The following is a 23,408-nucleotide window of genomic DNA, read 5'->3' as shown; positions in this document are numbered from 1 at the left end:
CAAATTTCTAATGGAAGACCTTGTTTCATTCATGAAACTCACAGTGGCCTTAGATAGATCAGAGACTAAGTTTGCTAAGCTAGATAGATTCTGCTCAGAATTCTCTGTCTGTTGCTGAGTGGATGATGGAAAAGGCTTGCTATTGCTAAACCTGTTTCTTCCACCATTATTAAAGCCTTGTTGAGGCTTTTGATCCTTCTATGAGAAATTTGGATGATTTTTCCATGATGAATTATAGGTGTTTCCATAAGGTTCACCCATGTAATTTACCTCAGCTATTGCAGGATTTTCAGGATCATAAGCTTCTTCTTCAGAAGATGCCTCTTGAGTACTGTTAGATGCAGCTTGCATTCCATTCAGACTCTGAGAAATCATATTGACTTGCTGAGTCAATATTTTATTCTGAGCCAATATGGCATTCAGAGTATCAACTTCAAGAACTCCTTTCTTCATAGGCGTCCCATTACTCACAGGATTCCTCTCAGAAGTGTACATGAACTTGTTATTAGCAACCATGTCAATGAGTTCTTGAGCTTCTGCAGGCGTTTTCTTAAGGTGAATGGATCCACCTGCAGAAGTATCCAATGATATCTTTGATAGCTCAGATAAACCATCATAGAATATATCTAGGATGGTCCATTCTGAAAGCATGTCAGAAGGACACTTTTTGGTCAACTGTTTGTATCTTTCCCAAGCTTCATAAAGGGATTCTCCTTCTTTCTATTTGAAGGTCTGAACATCCACGCTAAGCTTGCTCAGCTTTTGAGGAGGAAAAAACTTGGCTAAGAAAGCCGTGACCAGCTTATCCCAAGAGTTCAGGCTGTCTTTGGGTTGAGAGTCCAACCACATTCTAGCTCTGTCTCTGATAGCAAAAGGGAAAAGCATGAGCCTGTAGACTTCAGAATCTACTCCATTAGTCTTAACAGTATCACAGATCTGTAAGAATTCAGTTAAGAACTGAAAGGGATCTTCAGATGGAAGTCCATGAAACTTGCAGTTCTGCTGCATCAGAGAAACTAATTGAGGTTTCAGCTCAAAGTTGTTTGCTCCAATGACAGGAATGGAGATGCTTCTTCCATGTAAATTGGAATTAGGTGCAGTAAAGTCAACAAGCATCCTCCTTGCATTATTGTTGTTGGGTTCGGCTGCCATCTCCTTTACTTGTTCGAAATTTTCAATCAAGTTGTCTCTGGATTGTTGTAATTTAGCTTCTCTTAGTTTCCTCTTCAGAGTCCTTTCAGGTTCTGGATCAGCTTCAACAAGAATGCCTTTTTCTCTGTCTCTGCTCATAAGAAAGAGAAGAGAAAAAGAAAAGAAGAGGAATCCTCTATGTCACAGTAAAGAGGTTCCTTATTGTTAGTAGAAGAAAAGAAGAGGAGAAGAATCTGAACTCAGAAAGAGAGAGAGAGAGGGTTCAGATTTTTGGTGGGTGAGGGAGAGATGTTAGTAGATGAATAAATAAATAGAATAAGATGAGAGAGGGAGAGGATTTTCGAAAACAATTTTTGAAAAAGAGTTAGTGATTTTTGAAAATAGTTTTTGAAAAAGGTTAGTAATTTTCGAAAATTTTTAAAATCAAAGATTAAAATAATTAAATAAAAAAGAAATTTTGAAAAAGGGGGGAGATATTTTCGAAAATTAGAGAGAGAGAGAGTTAGTTAGGTAGTTTTGAAAAAGACAAGAAACAAACAAAAGGTTAGTTAGTTGGTTTAGGTTAGTTAGTTGGTTGAAACAAATTTTGAAAAGATAAGAAGTTAGGAGGTTAGAAAAGATATTTTGAAATCAAATTTTTGAAAAAGATAAGATAAGAAGATATTTTTGAAAAGATATGATAGAAATTAGTTTTTGAAAAAAAATTTGATTTTTAAAAATCAAAATTAATGACTTGATTCACAAGAAATCACAAGATAAGATTCTAGAACTCAAAGTTTGAATCTTTCTTAACAAGTAAGTAACAAACTTGAAATTTTTGAATCAAAACATTAATTGTTATTGTTATTTTCGAAAATTTTATATAAAAATAAGAAAAAGATTTTTGAAAAATATTTTTGGAATTTTCTAAAATAACTAAGAAATTTGAAAAAGATTTGATTTTTGAAAAAGATTTTGAAAAAGATAAGAATTTCATATTGAAAATTTGATTTGACTCATAAGAAACAACTTGATTTTAAAAATTTTTGAAAAAGTCAATCCAAATTTTCGAATTTGATGAGAGAAAAAATTGAAAGATATTTTTTTGATTTTTTTGAATTTTTATGATGAGAGAGAAAAACAAGAAAAATGATGCAATGCATGAAAGTTATGGATCAAAACAATGAATACATGCAAGAATGCTATGAATGTCAAGATGAACACCAAGAACACTATGAATGTCAAGATGAACATCAAGAACACATTTTTGAAAAATTTTTAATGCAAAGAAAAGATGCAAGACACCAAACTTAGAATTCTTTAATGCTTAGACACTAAGAATTCAAGAATGCATATGAAAAACAAGAAAAGACACAAAACATGAAATCATCAAGATCAAACAAGAAGACTTACCAAGAACAACTTGAAGATCATGATGAACACTATGAATGCATGAATTTTCGAAAAATACAAGATGCATATGCAAGTGACACTAAATTTATGATATGACTCAAGACTCAAACAAGAAACACAAAAAATATTTTTGATTTTTATGATTTTCTATTTTTTTTGTATTTTTTTTCGAAAATTATTATGAAAAAGAAAAATAAGGATTCAAAAATTTTTAATATGAATTCCAGGAATCTTGCATTCTTAGTCTAAAGCTTCAGTCCAGGAATTAGACATGGCTCACTAGCCAGCCAAGCTTTCAATGAAAACTCCGGTCCAAAACACTAGACATGGCCAATGGCCAGCCAAGCTTTAGCATGTAAATCAGGAACAGCAGCAGGTGGATTAACAACAACTAGCTTGCTCTTGATAACAAATTGCAAGCCTCAGTCCAAATGAATTTAGACATGGCTTTACAGCCAGCCAGGCTTAGCATGCTTCATGAAACACTAGAATTCATTCTTAAAAATTCTGAAGAAAAATATATTTTTGAAAACAATTTTTTTTTTCGAAAACAAAGGAGAAATTTTTTGAAAGATTTTTGAAAAATTTTTGAAAAGAAAACAAAAAGAAAGTTACCTAATCTGAGCAACAAGATGGACCGTCAGTTGTCCAAACTCGAACAATCCCCGGCAACGGCGCCAAAAACTTGGTGCGCAGAAATTGTGATTACACTTTAATTATGTAAAATTCATCGCTCTTTCTTTCCCTGGTAATGGCGCCAAAAACATGATGCCAATACCATGGTTCACAACTTCGCACAACTAACCAGCAAGTGCACTGGGTCGTCCAAGTAATACCTTACGTGAGTAAGGGTTGAATCCCACGGAGATTGTTGGTATGAAGCAAGCTATGGTCACCTTGCAAATCTCAGTCAGGTAGGGTTAAATGTGATTGGATTAGATAATTAAAAGATAAATAATAAAGGATAGAAATACTTATGTAATTCATTGGTGAGAATTTCAGATAAACGAATAGAGATGCTTTCGTTCCTCTGAACCTCTGCTTTCCTGCTATCTTCATCCAATCAGTCTTACTCCTTTCCATGGCTGGCTTTATGTGATACATCACCATTGTCAATGGCTACTTTCGGTCTTCTCTCGGGAAAATGATCCAAATGCCCTGTCACGGCACGGCTAATCGTCTGGAGGCATCACCCTTGTCAATGGTTTCATCTTATCCTCTCAGTGAAAATGGTCAACGCATCCTGTCACGGCACGGCTATTCATCTGTCGGTTCTCGATCATGCTGGAATAGGATTTACTATCCTTTTGCGTCTGTCACTACGCCCGGCAATCGCGAGTTTGAAGCTCGTCACAGTCATTCAATCATTGAATCCTACTCGGAATACCACAGACAAGGTTTAGACCTTCCGGATTCTCTTGAATGCCGCCTTCATTCTAGCTTACACCACGAAGATTCCGATTAAGAGATCTAAGAGATACTCATTCAATCTAATGTAGAACGGAAGTGGTTGTCAGGCACGCGTTCATAGGGAATGATGATGATTGTCACGTTCATCATGTTCAGGTTGAAGTGCGAATGAATATCTTAGAAGCGAAATAAGATGAATTGAATAGAAAACAGTAGTACTTTGCATTAATCTTTGAGGAACGGCAGAGCTCCACACCTTAATCTATGGAGTGTAGAAACTCTACCGTTGAAAATACATAAGTGATAATGGAGCTCATTGGTCTCGGCCCCAGAGGGGGAACCGGAGTAACCAAGACTTGATCACCGGATCAAAATACAATCCAGGATGTCTAATACAATAGTAAAAGGTCCTATTTATAATAAACTAGCTACTAGGGTTTACAGAAGTAAGTAATTGATGCATAAATCCATTTCCGGAGCCCACTTGGTGTGTGCTTGGGCTGAGCTTTAAGTGTTGCACGTGTAGAGGTCCTTCTTGGAGTTGAACGCCAGCTTTTGTGCCAGTTTGGGCGTTCAACTCTGGTCTTGGATCCTTTTTTGGCGCTGGACGCCAGAATTGGGCAGAGAACTGGCGTTGAACACCAGTTTGCGTCGTCTAAAATTGGGCAAAGTATGGACTATTATACATTGCTGGAAAGCCCTGGATGTCTACTTTCCAACGCAATTGAAAGCGCGCCATTTTGAGTTCTGTAGCTCCAGAAAATCCACTTTGAGTGCAGGGAGGTCAGAATCCAACAGCATCAACAGTCCTTCTTCAACCTCTGAATCTGATTTTTGCTCAAGTCCCTCAATTTCAGTCAGAAAATACCTGAAATCACAGAAAAATACAAAAACTCATAGTAAAGTCCAAAAATGTGAATTTAACATAAAAACTAATGAAAACATCCCTAAAAGTAACTAGATCCTACTAAAAACATACTAAAAACAATGCCAAAAAGCATATAAATTATCCGCTCATCAGTTACAGTAATAAAAATCAGTTGACAACAGCATTTCTTATCTCTCCCAAAATATACATCAAGGTCTCTATAGGTGAGTTTTCAAAATGAAAATACATACATGTAAGTTTTCAACATAAGTAAGGAGAGATTCTAAACAAAAGTAAAATAGGAGTCCAGACCATCTCCCTGATGAATCATAGCTCACTGTTGAGTACCAAGACCTGCATCTAAAAAACAAGAGATATATACGAAATGAGAACCCCCGATTAATGGGTTCCCAATACGGTAAAAATGCCAAATAGATACTGTATAAGGCAACATGAACTCACTAAGCAATCTTAAACTCTATATCCATCCTAAGTTCTCAAATCCATAATTAGGCAACTATCTTAAGGGATTCTACTCTAATTCACTTTCCTATTTATTTCTACAACACTCCAACTTCGACTAGAACAGCCCTAAAAAAGTTCGACATAATGATTCAATATCAACACGTCAAATCTCCACACGGTGCAAGTGGAATCAGTCCACTATATCTAATCAGGGAGCTCAAATAATCTCATTCAATATTTATCTTTATTATTCAATCATTCTATCATTTCATCTCAACAAGGACAGCCCTCAGCGTCAACCGACACCAGCATGAGGGACCTCTCAGTTATGCAAACACAAGCAAGGCAAACAAGTAATACATAATTAATTCAAGTATAGCAGTTAGCACATAAACACTTAATATACACAATTAGGCAAACAAAAAACAATTATAGCAAACCTAATCAATTCAAACAAATGTAATATAATATGATGTATGCCTACTTTATGGCTAATGAGCTCATCTATCAATTGTATTGCAAATCCCGACATATCCGGTAGCTAATCCGGATATCGTCTCTCAACACGAAGGGAATTCTCAACCTTCCAGGAGGGAATCCTCAACCTCCCACTCAGAGAGAGACTGTGATGTAACGATAGGGAATCCTCAACCAAATTCATTTACACCACATTCAGGAATCGAATTGAAGGGAATTCTCAACCGTCTCCATTCAATTCCTCGATGTAGTAAGAGAGGAAATTCTCAACTCCGCTTGCCGACTGTAACAAGAGAGGGAATCTTCGATAGCAAGGATATTACGACGACTTTAACACCAATAGCAAGAGAGAAAATCTTCAACCATCTCATCTTACTTTAACACCCTTACTATTAGAATGTCACGCTTCCGCCTACGCTACTCTAATAGCGAGAATATTACGACGACTTTCATATACTTAATAATAAAATAGGAGCCTTTGACCCGAAACTATATCGCTATTTTCTTTGAAAAACCAAAAGTTCTTTTTCTTAATCAAACATGTATATATAACCAAATTCAATCACAATCCTCATATATGTATACTTACATATAAACATACCAGACTTCGTATACAACTAACTTATAAATAGTATAAGCATACACCTTATTACAATTCCTATCCCTCTTACATAAATATAATAATAAAGGTAAGGAAAAATTATAATATATATAATAATATACAATACAATCAGATGTGCAAAGGGAATTCTTTAAACTCTTCGTTCGTCCTGAAAATGAAAAATCTGTAGGGGGTGAGAATATCATCCTCGCAGGTTCTCAGTAGAGGGTTTTTAAGAATTGTCATAAGAGAATACATATAAAAAAATAATTGAGTTCAACTACAATGATTATCGCTCGTCTTATGAATCTATTCAAAACATTAATAATTAATTATCCAAAATTTCAAAGTTCACTTCTTTAGTTAAAAGAATTTCAAAACTCAAATAATATCTCATAACATAATCAATTTCAGCCTCCGACCCAACATATAATTGATAGAGGGAAATCTTCAGTTAGGAATTTTCACAAAATATTCTCGTCAAAGTATAGATCCAAACCAACAATCAACCCTCAATCGAAGTTTAATTTGTTTGTCACTTAAGTCAAAACAATAAAAACCGAGAGTATTTAAACCTCGAGTCGTCTCTCAAAGAAATTACAGGGAAGTGTGCATATTATTGGTTATGGAAAGTTTTCAAGGCTTTTAAGATTGATGAGCAAGAAAAGTAAAGATCAAATAAAGAAACTATAAATGCTAAAGATCACTCATGGTAAGGACTAAGAGTCAAAGGTTCCTATCTTAGATCATTGACCACAACATGGTAATTACAAAGAGTTAATTCCACTTAGTTTTTCTCTAACATTGGAGGGTTAAGTCAAGTGGACATAGTTGGTCCTACAACCAACTAACAATCCTAAATCACCAATGAAACTGGATATCAATGATCTCAAGGGACCTAAATCCTCATTCACAAGCCAAGAGTATAAAAAACTACGCTAAAATCCAACCAAGCATTTTATCAAACATTTGGAAGGCATAAAAGGAAAGTATAGTAAATTAGCAAGAAATATAAAATCTACAACTACCCAATGCAAGGAAACCATAATAACAACTCAATTAAACAATAAGAAACATAAAACATAAATTGCATTAATGGAAATTAAAATCAATAAGAGTCATGAAAAAAAAAGAAAATAAGAGAAATAGAAAGTAAAACTAAAAGAATAAAGAACTAAGAACAATAAATTGCAAGGAAACTAAATTAAAGCAAGAATTAAACCTACACCTAAAAGAAATCTAACCTAATCTACCCTAATTCTAGAGAGAAGAGAGAGCTTCTCTCTCTAGAATATGATATAAAGCATGTTTCTAACTAGATCTAATTACTCCCCTCTTCATCCTTCTTGAATTTGGCCTCTAATAGCTTCAGAAATGAGTTGGATTGGTCTTTGACAGGTCCAGAAATCGCCCCCAGCGTGTTTTCTTTAATGAGGCACGTGATCGTATTCGTGCGTACGCATGCCTGACCATGCGTACGCATGGTTGTAGAAAAATGTGAGTGTGCGTACGCATCAAAGCTTGTTCGTACGCATGAATGTAAAAACTGCAGTTGTGCGTACGCATGAATGCTTGTGCGTACGCATGGATGTAAAACACTCCAAACTTCATTTCTTCATGATTTCTTCACTTTTACATGCTTTTTCCTCACTCCTTCAATCCATACTTGCCTTCTAAACCTGAAATCACTTTATCAAACACATCAAGGCATCAAATAGAATTAAAGTGAATTAAAATTAGCAAATTAAGGGTCTAAAAAATATGTTTTCACTTTTAAGCACAATTTAGGAAGAATTCATAAAACCATACTTTTTTAATGAATAAATGCAAGAGAAGTTAATAAAATTCACCCAATTAAAGCAAATAAATACCATCAAATATGGCTTCATTACATCCTCACACTTAAACAATAGCATATCCTCATGCTAAACTCAAGAAAGATACAAGAAAGGGGTATTAACATTTATTTAATGCAAACTATCTAAATGAAATCTATCTAAATACATGCACTACTTAATCAAAATAAATCAATTTTCAAAAATACATATATGAACATAAGGGCTAAAGTAAGCATAGCCAAGTCAAATCCACAATTGAATTGAGTTATTGAAAAGAATTATAAACTTGCAAGATAAGAAGTAATCATAGGTGAAAACATAGAATTGAGCAATCAGATCCCTCATTGGATGTGTATATGCTCTAATCGCTCAAGTGTATAGGGTTGATTCACTCAATTTTCCTCTAATCATGCTTTCTAAGATTTATTTTTTATCTAATAATCAATAATTATTCAATGTATGTATACAAGTATCATAAGAATTTATCCAAAGGTTGTAATGGGGCTAGGGTCGAGGTAAAATTATATATGGTCAAGTGAGCTTGAAATTTGAATCTTTGTTAACTTAAATTCGCACCTAACACATATAACAATCTATAAAATTCAAATGCAAATCTAACTACCCATTCTTCACTTTTTTCACACACTCGTGCATTCTCTTTTTAATCATATCTCATATGCATTGTTCTTATTAATTTTCTTTGGGGCTAACATTTGTCCCCTTTTTATTGCTTTCATTTTCTCTTTCTCTTTCTCTTTTTCTTTTTCTTTTTCTTCTTTTTAATTTTCTTTTTTTTCTTTTTCTTTCTTTTTTTTTCAAAATAAAATATATACAAAAGTATCAATGCATATGGTTTAAACATTTAATGCATGAGTATGTACCCAATTCCCAAGATCTTCAACAAAAATACAAAAATTCACTTTTATCTCTACCAATATTTCCAAACTTCTCCACACTTGAATGATACACACTCTCACTAGCCTAAGCAAATCAAAGATCCAAATTAAGGACATTTATTATTTTTCATTTAGAGGTAATAATGTGCTAAAATTAAGAATAAAAGGGAATTAAAATAGACTTAAACTTGGTTAACAAATGTGGATAAAAGGGTAAGGCCATTTTGGTAAGTGAGCTCAAATGAAATAATGGCCTCAATCATATAAATGCATTCATACACAAAATAATGGACATAGAGAATCAAACAAATCAAATATTACAATCATAGAAAGAGAATAGCACACAAGAATGAAAAGAGTAGTTAATATAATGTAACCATACAATTAGGCTCAAAACTCACAAGCTTATGTGTTCTTAGCTCAAAACCATGTTCCACAATATATAAATCATGCAAGTTTCAATGAAAAATATTTTAACTCAAATCAATTTTGGAATGCCTTATAGATAAATTCCTTAGAAAAATTTATTATTTTGACTAAGCTTATTATATATATGAAAAGAATTGTAATAAACTAAGAAAAATGCAACTAAGAATTCTAAATGACATAGTAATAATAGAAAAAAAATGTGAAAGTGTTGGAATTAGAAGTTTTACCTAAGATTGGTCGATCGATCGGACGACCTCCCAACAGTTAAAAGTTTGCACCGTCCTTGGTGCATTCAAAGATGAGCAAGGGAGCGACTACATGGATTGCCACCTTCACATGGTAGATCAACCAGTTGCTGCATGTTCTTTCATCTGCTTCCCTTTTCGCTTATGGTGAAACATCCTGAAAGATAAAAAAAATAGGATAGTAAGACGAGTAAATGCAAAAGCAAGGAAGCATAGATTGCTGGAATAAGGTGAGAATCACTAAAATGAAGTGAGTTAATCAGGTTGTGACATTAATGAAAATAGTGTGTGAATTCTAAATTGCATGCGATTTAGAACACACACACTAGCATTGAAAGCTATGTCACGTTTACATAAAAGAAGTATGCACTTCACTCATTCTAGTGTGCTTGAGATACTCAAAGAAAAACTTGTAAGTTAAAACAACCAAACAAGTAATAAAGAATCATGAAAGCATTCAAGCAAAAATCAAGTGATTGTGAGATGGATGATGAATGGATATTGGTTGATGTACAAGAGAATTCAATGAACCAAATAAAATATAAAAGTCGCACATCAATCAATGACACACCTTGAAGTTTGTTTGCATCACCTAATTTACATAAAGTGGGGAACATGGGTGCTATGAAACTTAGTAGAAGAGAGATATAAGTTGAAAATTAATCACATAGCAAACATGGTCCATATAGCATGAGAATTTTAAAAAGATGTCTCTAGGTGAGCTTACAATTCAATTTCACAATTGAAGCATTATGCCAAAATGACTAGTTCTAAGCATGTGTAGAGCACATAGTTAAACAATTAAGGGTTAACATGTCATTAAGACATAAGCATAACCTATGGATGCATATGATCAAGCAACACAATGCATTAAGATAAATGAACATCATCAAAATATCAAGAAATTGCCTAGTCATTATTAGAGGATTTAAATTACATGGTGGCCACAACATACAATTCAAATGTTTTAGAATGCTTTGAAAGCAATTCACATGCACTTGGTACTCACAAATGTTAAGCATGAAAAACTCAATATCGAGTGACAAAGTATAACCTCTACAAAGGAATCCAACAATGAATATTCATAACGACGATGCTAAAATAGCATCATGTCGGTAATCAGCAGCAATATCTCAGCACAATCAACAAATCAAATCAATAATCTAACACATATCACCAAAATTAATAACCTAATCTACTAGAATAGAAAATGAAACTAACTAACTAACTAATGGGGATGATGGTGGATGATGAATGATGATGATGGATGGTGGTTGAATGAGGAAAAGAAGAGAAAAGAAGAGAGAAAAAGAGAAAAAGAGGTTGTGCGTATGCACCAACGTCTGTGTGTACGCACGCATTGGGATGCGGAGATTAAGTCCACGTACATATGAGCAGTGGGTACTCGAAGGGTAGCTACTATTTGGGGCCATTGCGTACACAGACATGGACCGTGCACGCGTCTTGGGCCAATTTTTGGGTCATGCATACGTATCATTAGGCATGCGTACGCATGGTGAGCCTTTTTTTTCTTTTTTTTTTAGATTCAAACATAAACAAAATTTTTTCACCCAACTATTTACATTTTAAAACCAATAAAATTTCAAAATTAACAAAATCCTTAACTTCTAAAAACCATTCAAACATTCAACTAAGTAATTCAAACAAAATGCAATTCAAAATAAGATGCAATTCAAAACAAGTAACCTACACTTAAAGCACAAAGCTAATCAAATAAACTAACATCTAAGACAATATATACAAGAGTGATATAAGGAAAGAAAATGCCTAACAACGGTAATATTGTGTCCAACCACTAAACTTTGAGCTTCCAACCATAATGCACTTTGAATATTGTGTCCAACCACTAACGATCTCCCTTTTGCTCTTAAAGCCATAAAGAGCTCTAAGTTGACCATCTGTTTCAAGTAAACCACATTCAAGTGAGACAATAAAGCTAAGAGATATGAGTTTTACCCACTCAAATGATATGATGGACGGTTGCTTAGTGAGAGAGGCTCCAACCGGTTTTGGCAAGGTGATTGCAACTTTCGTTGGCTCCTCCTTGATAACTTTCACCTCTTGACACACTTCTTCAACTTCAACCTCTTCCTCACCAAATTCTTCTAATTCTTTCCCATCACTCAAGTAATAAGTTGGAGGTTGAGTGAAGTCTACATCAACATCCAATTCTAATTCAATGGGGGGGGATTCAACAAACTCAAAGGGAGCATATGTTGATGCAGAATCATCAATAATAAGAAGACTTGTTGCTTGCTCAACTTCTTCCAATTCTTCCTTCATGATATGCTTTGGAGGTTGTGCACTATCCTCCTCAACACCAATTTCAAATTTCTCAGAAGAAGGCTCTACAACTTTAGATTCTCATGGGCATTCAAGATCTCCTAAATCTTCAACCACTTCTTCCTCTTCAATAATTTTGGTTTCCTCCACTTGTTCCAATATAAAATCCTACTCCTTGTTCTCCACAAGAGTTTTTAACCTCTCTTTCATGCTACGCTCTTCATTTAATTCTCCACATATAACCATGGGAGTGCTTTGAGTATCTAAGCGTTGGGAGACTAAATTGGTGACTACCTCAGTCGAGGTAGTCATGAATTTGTCTTGCCTCCTTAGAGCTTCAAGTCGCTCTTGAAGAATGGTGCGAATTTCCTTAGCTCTTGGAGATATAAAATGAAGGTGTCATCCATTGGGGTTTGGGGTGGATAGGAGGGTTCATTGTTTGGGAGAAAGGGTTCATAATAAGAAGGTGGTTCATCTTGGTAGGAATATAGAGATGATGTATATAGAGGTGGTAATTCTTTGGAGTTTTGATGTGAAATTGGGGTGGTTCTATGTATGGTTCATATGGATTATATCGTTGTTGGTATGGTGGATATGAGTTGGGATCTTATGGAGGTGTTTAATGGTATGAGACTTGTGAGTATGGTAGTTGAGGGCTATGTTGAGGATAGGGCTCATAGGCATATGGTGGTTGTGGTTTATAACCACAAGGGGGTCCACCATGTCCATTGGATTGATGTGCACCATGGGATGGTTCATGCTCATAGTACATTGGAGGAGATTGTTGCCATGAAAGTTGATCATATGCTTGAGGCTCCTCCCACTTTTGATTATTCCATCCTTGATGCACTTCCTCATTGAAATTCTCATTTTCTACAACATAGTTAGAACCAAACTCAAAGTCAAAATGGTGAGAATTCATAGGAGGAATAGAAAATAAAAGCAAACACTAATAAGAAATAAGCAAACAAAGTCCTAAAATTAGCAAAAACTAACAAAGAAGCAAAAGCAACTATTCACAATATTAACATATATACAATAACCAATAACAAGCGCACATTTGTAATTTTCCCGGCAACGGCGCCAAAAACTTGATAGAGGAAAATCGTCGGTTAGGAATTTTCACAAAATATTCTCTTCGAAGTATAGATCCAAACCAATAATCAACCCTCAATCAAAGTTTAATTTGTTTGTCACTTAAGTTAAACCAATAAAAACCGAGAGTATTTAAACATCGGGTCATCTCTCAAAGGAATTGCAAGGAAGTGTGCATATTATTGGTTATGGAAAGTTTTGGGGGGTTTTTAGATTGATGAGCAAAAAAAGTAAAGACCAAATAAAGAAATTATAAATGCTAAAAATCACTCATGGCAAGGACTAAGAGTCAAGATTTCCTATCTTGGATCATTGACCACAACATGGTAATTACAAAGAGTTAATTCCACTTAGTTTTCCTCTAACATTAGAGGGTTAAGTCAAGTGGACATAGTTGGTCCTACAACCAACTAACAATCCTAAATCACCAATGAAATTAGACATCAATGATCTCAAGGGACCTAAATCCTCATTCACAAGCCAAGAGTATAAAAATCTACGCTAAAATTCAACCAAGCATTTTATCAAACATTTGGAAGGTATAAAAGGAAAGCAAAGTAAATTAGCAAGAAATATAAAATCTACAACTACCCAATGCAAGGAAACCATAATAACAACTCAATTAAGCAATAAGAAACAAAAAATATAAATTTCATTAATAGAAATTAAAATCAACAAGAGTCATGAAAAAAAGGCAACAAAATAAGGGAAATAGAAAGTAAAACTAAAAGAACAAAGAACTGAGAACAATAAATTGCAAGGAAACTAAATCAAAGCAAGAATTAAACCTACACCTAAGAGAAATCTATCCTAATCTACCCTAATTCTAAAGACAAGAGAGAGCTTCTCTCTCTAGAATATGACATAAAGCATGTTTCTAACTAGATCTAATTGCTCTCTTCTTCATCCTTCTTGAATTTGACCTCTAATAGTTTTAGAAATGAGTTGGATTGGGCTTTGGTAGGTCCAGAAATCGCCCCCAGCGTGTTTTCTTTAATGAGGCACGTGATCGCATTCGTGCGTACGCATGCCTGACCATGCGTATGCATGGTTGTAGAAAAATTCGAGTGTGCGTACGCATCAAAGCTTGTGCATACATATTAATGTAAAAATTGCAATTGTGCGTACGCATAAATGCTGTGTATGGAATGGGGGTTAGGAACTCTTACCTATTTTAGTGTTGCTCTTGTAAATTTCACTCTTCAACTGTCAACAATGTCAATCAATTAGCAACTCTACACAGTCCGAACCACACTCCACAATCAATTCCAACGATGGAAGGGAAGCATGAGCAAAGAAAGATTCTACGGGAGATGAATCGCGAAGACAATGAAGCGTCTTAGTAGGGTTTTTTGTCATTGCAAAATTTGGAAGAAAGAAATAAAGAGTCATTTGTCATTTCATCTATTACACGTGCAACTCACATGCTCAAGGGGGTGAATATGCTGACGAATATTCCGTTAAAACAAACGGTGTTTGAACGGTAGGGACCCAATTACAAATTTTAATTTTTTTCAAGGATCCAATTATAAACTTTTAAAATGTAGGGACTAATTTGAAATTTCACTAAAAGTGTAGAGAGTAACTGTGTAATTTAACCTATTTTCCTCAATGATATAGCAGTTATGCTCTTCAATATTCTCGCCTTTTACTAGTATTGGCAAAGTCCATATTTTCTTTTAATTTAAACCAAACGACTTTAATTTCATTTTGCTTTTGCAACAACCTGTTGCGATCATGAGATCATCATAATGTTAAACCAACACATAATCATTTAATTAGCAATTAGAAAAATTATTTGTCCCATATAAAATTTTTATCTTAATACAGCTAACTGTCTTCAATAATAAAATATATGTTACCTACAAATTTGACTAAAAATTAATTTATAGATATACTGAAATATGCACTAATTTTATATTTAAAAAAACATATACAAGTTAATCTTTTTTTTGAGGTTTATTTAGAATTAGTAATTTTTGTATGTATGATATAATAACTTTACATAAAATTTGGTGGCTAGTGAAGTATTTATTTATGTCCCTTTATTTTTTCTTTATATATAATAATAAAGGTTAACAAGTTAATAAATTCCTAAACTGACATTAGATGGTATTATTGTTAATCTTCAACTACTTTTATATTATAAAGTAGAACTTCAAATGTATAAGACTAAAATGTTTATATCAGTGTGATGACATAATATACCATTCTTTTATATATATAATAAAATTATTTCTTTTTATTAGTATGTGAAATGAACATATTTACAAGAAAATATATTTTTGATTAATATTTATTTTTTATTATTATAAATTTATAATAACAATTTATATTCTAAATTATTTTTGTCTTGATACAAAAGTATTTAAGAATTTTATTTTACCAAACTTGTCACCTTCACTCCAAATTTTATAAAAAATAAATCAATGAATCTCTAAAAAATTCAATTAACGTATATTATGACTGAAAAAAAATAATTATTGTAGCTCAATTTTAGTATAATCTCTAATAATACAAAAATTAAATTATAATCTCAATTATATTAAAAATTATTGTAATTGTTATAAAACAATTATACATTAAACACATTCAAATTCTAGCGCCCAAATTTGTTGCTAGTAATAATAATAACAGAAATGCTACTCATCTGTTAATAAACCATCCTTTAATCACCCTTTGAATATAATTAATTAACTATAATATTTTTTAATAAAACTACCTTCTTATTTTTTAGAAAAATACTATCCGATTAACTCAATTCAACTTGTATTCTTAAATGGTCTCATTTTTATAACTTCTTATTACTATTATTAAGTTCAAAATTTTTACTAATACAATACGTCATTTTTATTTCTTTAAAAATATTCTTTTGCATAGTTAAATACAACATTTAAATTTTATATTATTTTATATATTATCTAATATATTCCTAAATAGGATTGTTAACAATAAAGGAGGTTCTAACTCCCATGGCCATGCATATAAATGCGGAAAACACGACCATGCATGGCTCTTATTCTATAGATTAGAATTCTCTTTTGAACAAGGTTAATGATGGTAACACGTGCAAATAATAACACGCATATGTCATGATCATGTTAATGAAATATCAAATAATTCTTTGTCATCATCTGTCCCAATATAAACTTGAGATCATAACAAATAACAATAGTAAACCTTAATATTCTCCCTTTTACTAATATTGGCAAAGTCCATATTTTCCTTTCATTTGAACCGAACGGCTTTAATTTCATAAAGTCTTTGCAACAACCTGTTGTTGTCATGAGATCATCATAATGTAAAATCAACACATAATTATTTAGCAATTGAAAGAATTATTTATCCCATATAAAATTTCTATCCTAATACAACCGTCTTCAATCATAAAATGCATGTTACCTGCGAATTTGACTAAAAATAAATTTATAGATATACTGAAACATGCACTAATTTTATATTTAAAAAAAATTTAGAAATTAATTTTTTGAATTTTATTTAGAATTAGTAATTTTCGTATGTACGATGTAATAATTTTATATACAATTTGAAGATATTTTTTAATTTAATTTCCTTCTTCAACGCATCACGATTCTCTCTTTTGTTTCCTAAAATATCACAAGTACTCCTTTATTTGAATTTTTTTTATTTCATTCCATGTTTGGCCACTTTGAGAACTTTCACATAGCGAACCAAGTTTGCAATTGATGTACAATTAATTAAGAATATGCAATTGATGTACAATTAATTAAGAATATTAATCAATCGGTAAATTAACATGGTGCCTAACATTTACTTATAATATTCAAAAATAAAAAGCTGAGTTTTACTTCATACTCTATCTCTATTTTTAGACAAAAATTTTGTAGGCACAAAATAATTCTCCCTAAACAAAACTAAATAGTATTTTCAAGAGAATAAATGAGAACTATTTATGTTGTACACAAAGGAACAAATTAAAAAAAATATATTAAAATTTTAAATATAGAAAAAAATTATATATATATATATATTAATTGGGGCGCCTACACATCCATGTAACCATATAACCAAGTTGGCCCAAGTCCAAATAGATTCACATGCATTAATGACGAGTGAAAACACACGTCCGAAAACCCTTCGTTACTTTGTGTTCATTATGAAAAAACGTTACTTCTTACTCAACACGAAACCGCTCATTCTCTTTGAATCTCTCTCGAAATCACTCAAACTTCAGTCACGTTCTCAGCGAAAATCACTACTGGAGAAGAATCGCGAGAAAATTTGGCAAGGAACAACCAGAAACAAATGAAAACAGCAATAGAGATTCACCTTCCTCCTCCTCCTTATTATCCTCCTTCTTTTTCGCGTTCCTTCTTCTTCACGTATTTTTTCCTTATCTTCATTCTTTTGTTGTTATTGCTGCTGTATTTTTTTTTGTCTTTTTCTCTTTGTCTCATTGGTGAAGAAGCAGTAGAAGGTGAGGAGGAAGAGTTTTGAATTGTGCAGAACAGAAATGAACCGAAATAGCCAACTCCACTGAACCGAACATCATTCATATCATGTACTGAATAAAACGTCATAAACATTTAATCATCAAGAAAAATATTTCTACATGCACAAGGACTCAATTGAACACATTAACAATCAAGTAAATCAAAATGAGCAACTCCACTGAAGCGAGTGATGAGCGGATAATTTATACGCTTTTTGGCATTGTTTTTAGTATGTTTTTAGTAAGATCTAGTCACTTTTAGGGATGTTTTCATTAGTTTTTATGTTAAATTCACATTTCTGGACTTTACTATGAGTTTGTGTGTTTTTCTGTGATTTCAGGTATTTTCTGGCTGAAATTGAGGGACTTGAGCAGAAATCAGATTCAGAGGTTGAAAAAGGACTGCTGATGCTGTTGGATTCTGACCTCCCTGCACTCAAAGTGGATTTTCTGGAGCTACAGAACTTGAAATGGCGCACTTCCAATTGCGTTAGAAAGTAGACATCCAGGGCTTTCCAGCAATATATAATAGTCCATACTTTGGCCAAAAATTGACGACGTAAACTGGCGTTCAACGCCAGCCTTCTGCCCAAATCTGGCGTCCAGCGCCAGAAAAGGATCCAAAACCAGAGTTGAACGCCCAAACTGGCACAGAAACTGGCGTTCAACTCCACAAATGGCCTCTGCACGTGGAACACTTAAGCTCAGCCCAAACACACACCAAGTGGGCCCCGGAAGTGGATTTATGCATCAATTACTTACTCATGTAAACCCTAGTGACTAGTTTATTATAAATAGGACCTTTTACTAATCTTTTGATCATCTTTGGATCTTTGGATTACCTTATGATCCTTTGATCACGTTTTAGGGGGCTGGCCATCTCGGCCATGCCTGGACCTTCACTTATGTATTTTTAACGGTAGAGTTTCTACACTCCATAGATTAAGGTGTGGAGCTCTGCTGTTCCTCAAAGATTAATGCAAAGTACTACTGTTTTCTATTCAATTCTTCTTATTTCGCTTCTAAGATATCCATTCGCACCTAAGAACGTGATGAAGGTGATGATTATGTGTGACGCTCATCACCATTCTCCCCTATGAACGCGTGCCTGACAAACACTTCTGTTCTACATGAATTAAGCTAGAATGAGTATCTCTTAGATCTCCTAACCAGAATCTTCGTGGCGTAAGCTAGAATGATGGCGGCATTCAAGAGAATCCGGAAGGTCTAAACCTTGTCTGTGGTATTCTGAGTAGGATTCAATGATTGAATGACTGTGACGAGCTTCAAACTCGCGAGTGCTGGGCGTTAGTGACAGACGCAAAAGGAGGGTGAATCCTATTCCAGCATGATCGGGAACCGACAGATGAATAGCCGTGCCGTGACAAGGTGCGTGAGCATATTATTCACTAAGAGGAGGGGATGTAGCCACTGACAACGGTGATGCCCTTGCATAAAGCCAGCCATGGAAAGGAGTAAGACTGATTGGATGAAGATAGCAGGAAAGCAGAGGTTCAGAGGAACGAAAAGCATCTCCATTCGCTTATCTGAAATTCCTACCAATGATTTACATAAGTATCTCTTTCCCTATTTTATTATATAATATTCGAAAACAACATTATCACTTTATATCCGCCTGACTGAGATTTACAAGGTGACCATAACTTGCTTCATACCAACAATCTCCGTGGGATTCGACCCTTACTCACGTAAGGTATTACTTGGACGACCCAGTGCACTTGCTGGTTAGTTGTATCGAAGTTGTGACAATTATGAATTAAGATCAGAGCACCAAGCTTTGGAGCCATTACCAGGATTTGTTCGAGCCTGGAGATCACAATTTCGTGCACCAAGTTTTTGGCGCCGTTGCCGGGGATTGTTTGAGTTTGGACAACTGACGGCTCATCTTGTTGCTCAGATTAGGTAATTTTCTTTTTATTTTATTTTCAAAAATTTTCCAAAAATATTTCTAAAATTTTCTCATCTATTTTTGAAAAAAAAAATAAAAATGTTTTCAAAAATAAAATTTTTATTCAAGATTTTTAAGAATGAATTCTAGTGTTTCATGAAGCATGTGAAGCCTGGCTGGCTGTAAAGCCATGTCTAAATTCTTTTGGACTGAGGCTTCCAAACCATCAGAGGTAAGTTACATACTTGATAAATGATGAGCAGCAATTTGTTATCAAGATCAATATACTCTGGTGTTAAATGCTGAAGCTTGGCTAGCCATTGGCCATGTCTAGTGTTTTGGACTGGAGCTTTCTTTGAAAGCTTGGCTGGCTAGTGAGCCATGTCTAATTCCTGGACTGAAGCTTTAGACTAAGAATGCAAGATTCCTGGAATTCATATTAAAAATTTTGGAATCCTTATTTTTTTTCTTTTTCATATAATTTTCGAAAAAAAAAAAATCCAAAAAAATTAGAAAATCATAAAAATCAAAAATATTTTTGTGTTCTTGTTTGAGTCTTGAGTCATATCATAAGTTTGGTGTCACTTGCATATGCATCTTACATTTTTTCGAAAATATCATGCATTCATAGTGTTCTTCATGATCTTCAAGTTGTTCTTGGTAAGTCTTCTTGTTTGATCTTGATGATTTTTTGTTTTGTGTCTTTTCATGTTTATCATATGCATTCTTGAATTCTTAGTGCCTAAGAATTAAAGAATTCTAAGTTTGGTGTCTTGCATGTTTTCTTTGCATTAAAAATTTTTCAAAAATTATGTTCTTGATGTTCATCATGACATTCATAGTGTTCTTGGTGTTCATCTTGACATTCATAGCATTTTTGCATGCATCACATGTTTTGATCTAAAAATTTCATGCATTGCATCTTTTTAGTGTTTTTCTCTTGCATCATAAAAATTCAAAAATAAAAAAAATATCTCTCCCTTTTTCTCTCATCAAATTCGAAAATTTGAGTTGACTTTTTCAAAAATTTTTAAAATCAAGTTGTTTCTCATGAGTCAAATCAAATTTTCAATTTGAAAATCTTATCTTTTTCAAAATCTTTTTCAAAAATCAAATCTTTTTCAAAATTCTTAGTTATTTTCGAAAATTCAAAAAAAATATTTTTCAAAAATCTTTTTTTTATACCAAATTTTCGAAAATAACAATCAATTAATGTTTTGATTCAAAAATTTCAAGTTTGTTACTTGCTTGTTAAGAAAGATTCAAACTTTAAGTTCTAGAATCATATCTTGTGATTTCTTATGAATCAAGTCATTAATTGTGATTTTAAAAAAATCAAATCTTTTTCAAAAACTAATTCCTATCTTATCTTTTTCAAAAATATCTTTTCAAAATATCTTTTCTAACTTCCTAACTTCTTATCTTTTCAAAATTTGTTTCAACTAACTAACTAACTTTTTGTTTGTTTCTTAACTTTTTCAAAACCACCTAACTAATTCTCTCTCTCTAATTTTCGAAAATATCTCCCCCTTTTTCAAAAATTTCTTTTTTATTAACTAATTATTTTTATTTTTAAATTTTAAAAATTTTTCGAAAATTTCTAACATTTTTCAAAAACCATTTTTCAAAAATCACTAACTCTTTTTCAAAATAATTTTCGAAAATTATCCCTCCCCCATCCTATTCTATTTATTCATTCATATCCTAACATCTCATCTCACATCTCTTCCATCGGTACAGTTGTGTTTCTTCCTTTACATCACATTCTTTGTCTCCCCCTCTTTTCTTCCACTCACAAAGGGATCCCTATACTGTGGTATAAGGGATCTCTATTATTATTATTATTTTTCTGTGCCTTCTTCTTTGTCATATGAGCAGGAGCAAGGATAAGAACATTCTTGTGGAAGCAGATCCAGAACCTGAAAGGACTCTGAAGAGAAAATTAAGAGAAGCTAAAATACAACAATCCAGAGATAACCTTTCAGAAATTTTCGAACAAGTAAAGGAGATGGCAGCCAAACCCAACAACAATGCAAGGAGAATGCTTGGTGAATTTACTGCACCAAATTCCAATTTACATGGAAGAAGCATCTCCATTCCTGCCATTGGAGCAAACAACTTTGAGCTGAAACCTCAATTAGTTTCTCTGATGCAGCAGAACTGCAAGTTTCATGGACTTCCATCTGAAGATCCTTTTCAGTTCTTAACTGAATTCTTGCAGATATGTGATACTGTTAAGACTAATGGAGTAGATCCTGAAGTCTACAGGCTCATGCTTTTCCCTTTTGCTGTAAGAGACAGAGCTAGAGTATGGTTGGATTCTCAACCCAAAGACAGCCTGAACTCTTGGGATAAGCTGGTCACGGCTTTCTTAGCCAAGTACTTTCCTCCTCAAAAGCTGAGCAAGCTTAGAGCTGATGTTCAAACCTTCAGACAGAAAGAAGGTGAATCCCTCTATGAAGCTTGGGAAAGATACAAACAGTTGACCAAAAAGTGTCCTTCTGACATGCTCTCAGAATGGACCATCCTGGATATATTCTATGATGGTCTGTCTGAGTTATCTAAGATGTCATTGGATACCTCTGCAGGTGGATCCATTCACCTAAAGAAAACGCCTGCAGAAGCTCAAGAACTCATTGACATGGTTGCTAATAACCAGTTCATGTACACTTCTGAAAGGAATCCTGTGAGCAATGGGACGCCTATGAAGAAAGGAGTTCTTGAAGTTGATACTCTGAATGACATATTGGCTCAGAACAAAATATTGACTCAGCAAGTCAATATGATTTCTCAGAGTCTGCATGGAATGCAAGCTGCATCCAACAGTACTCAAGAGGCTTCTCATGAAGAAGAAGCTTATGATCCTGAGAACCTTGCAATAGCAGAGGTGAATTACTTAGGTGAACCTTATGGAAACACCTATAACTCATCATGGAGAAATCATCCAAATTTCTCAGGGAAGGATCAAAAGCCCCAACAAGGCTTTAATAATGGTGGAAGAAACAGGTTTAGCAATAGCAGGCCTTTTCCATCATCAACTCAGCAACAGACAGAGAACTCTGAACAAAATGCTTCTAATTTAGCAAATCTAGTCTCTGATCTATCTAAGGCCACTGTAAGTTTCATGAATGAAACAAGGTCTTCCATTAGAAATCTGGAAGCACAAGTGGGCCAGCTGAGTAAAAGGATCACTGAAATCCCTCCTAGTACTCTCCCAAGCAATACAGAAGAGAACCCAAAAGGAGAGTGCAAGGCCATTGACATAAGCGCCATGGCCGAACCTGTGAGGAGAGGAGAAGACGTGAATCCCAAGGAGGAAGACCTCCTGGGACGTCCAGTGATCAATAAGGAGCTTCCCTCTGAGGAACCAAAGGAATCTGAGACTCATCTAGAAACTATAGAGATTCCATTGACCCTCCTTATGCCCTTCATGAGCTCTGATGAGTATTCCTCTTCTGAAGAGAATGAGAATGTTACTGAAGAGCAAACTGCCAAGTTTCTTGGTGCAATCATGAAGCTGAATGCCAAATTATTTGGCATTGATACTTGGGAAGTTGAACCTCCCTTGTTCATCAATGAACTGAGTGATCTGGATCAACTGACATTACCTCAAAAGAGACAGGATCCTGGAAAGTTCATAATACCCTGTACCATAGGCACTATGATCTTTAAAGCTCTGTGTGACCTTGGTTCAGGAATAAACCTCATGCCCCTTTCTGTAATAGAGAAACTGGGAATCTATGGGGTGCAAGCTGCTAAAATCTCACTAGAGATGGCAAACAGCTCAAGAAAACAGGCCTATGGACAAGTAGAGGACGTGTTAGTAAAGGTTGAGGGCCTTTACATCCCTACT

General features: G+C 34.0%; 1 non-coding gene across 1 annotated transcript; it reads right to left on the bottom strand.

Annotated features, from left to right (window-relative positions):
• Positions 1 to 21,959: 21,959 nt before the first annotated feature.
• Positions 21,960 to 22,063, bottom strand: LOC148562371 (small nucleolar RNA R71). The gene has a single exon (XR_015887678.1). It is a non-coding gene; the product is annotated as a small nucleolar RNA R71 (small nucleolar RNA).
• Between the last annotated feature and the right edge of the window lie 1,345 nt (positions 22,064 to 23,408).

This window comes from Arachis ipaensis, chromosome B6 (assembly GCF_059453495.1).
Source record: "Arachis ipaensis isolate K30076 ecotype BB chromosome B6, ASM5945349v1, whole genome shotgun sequence".
Lineage (NCBI taxonomy): Eukaryota > Viridiplantae > Streptophyta > Magnoliopsida > Fabales > Fabaceae > Arachis > Arachis ipaensis.
The sequence above is the reverse complement of the archived record's forward strand: the minus strand, read 5'-3'. Positions and strand labels throughout refer to the sequence as shown.